Below are 705 nucleotides of genomic sequence, written 5' to 3' on the forward strand. Positions count from 1 at the left end.
AGAGGTTTGATTCCCAGCACCCACAGGACAGCTCACAGCTGTCAGCAACTCCAGATCCAGGGGATTGATGCCCCTTCTGGCCTCCTGGGAACTGCACCCACATAGTGCACATGTCATTAAGTCATCAGGCTTGGATGCCAGTGGCCTCTGAGCATTTTTGTTTTGGTTTGGTTGTTTTTTTTTGTTTTGTTTTGTTTTTTTTTTTTTTTTTTTTTTGGTTTTTCGAGACAGGGTCTCTCTGTGTAGCCTTGCCTATCCTAGACTCACTTTGTAGACCAGGCTGGCCTCGAACTCACAGCGATCCACCTGTCTCTGCCTCCCAAGTGCTGGGATTAAAGGCGTGCGCCACCACCGCCCGGCTTGTTTTGTTTTTTTGAGACAGGGTTTCTCTGTGTAGCCTTGACTATCCTGGACTTGCTTTGTAGACCAGGCTGGCCTCGAATTCACATCAATCCACTTGCCTCTGCTTCTGCCTCCCGAGTGCTGGGATTAAAGGTGTGCACCACCACTGCCTGGCCTCTGAGCATTTTTTTTTTTTTTTGATTCGAGACAGGGTTTCTCTGTGTAGTCTTGGCTGTCCTGGACTCACTTTGTAGACCAGGCTGGCCTCGAACTCACAGCGATCCGCCTACCTCTGCCTCCCAAGTGCTGGGATTAAAGGCGTGCGCCACCACGCCGGGCCCTCTGAGCATATTTTAAGTCCCA

This window comes from Acomys minous, assembly GCF_964271855.1.
Source record: "Acomys minous genome assembly, chromosome: 6".
NCBI lineage: Eukaryota > Metazoa > Chordata > Mammalia > Rodentia > Muridae > Acomys > Acomys minous.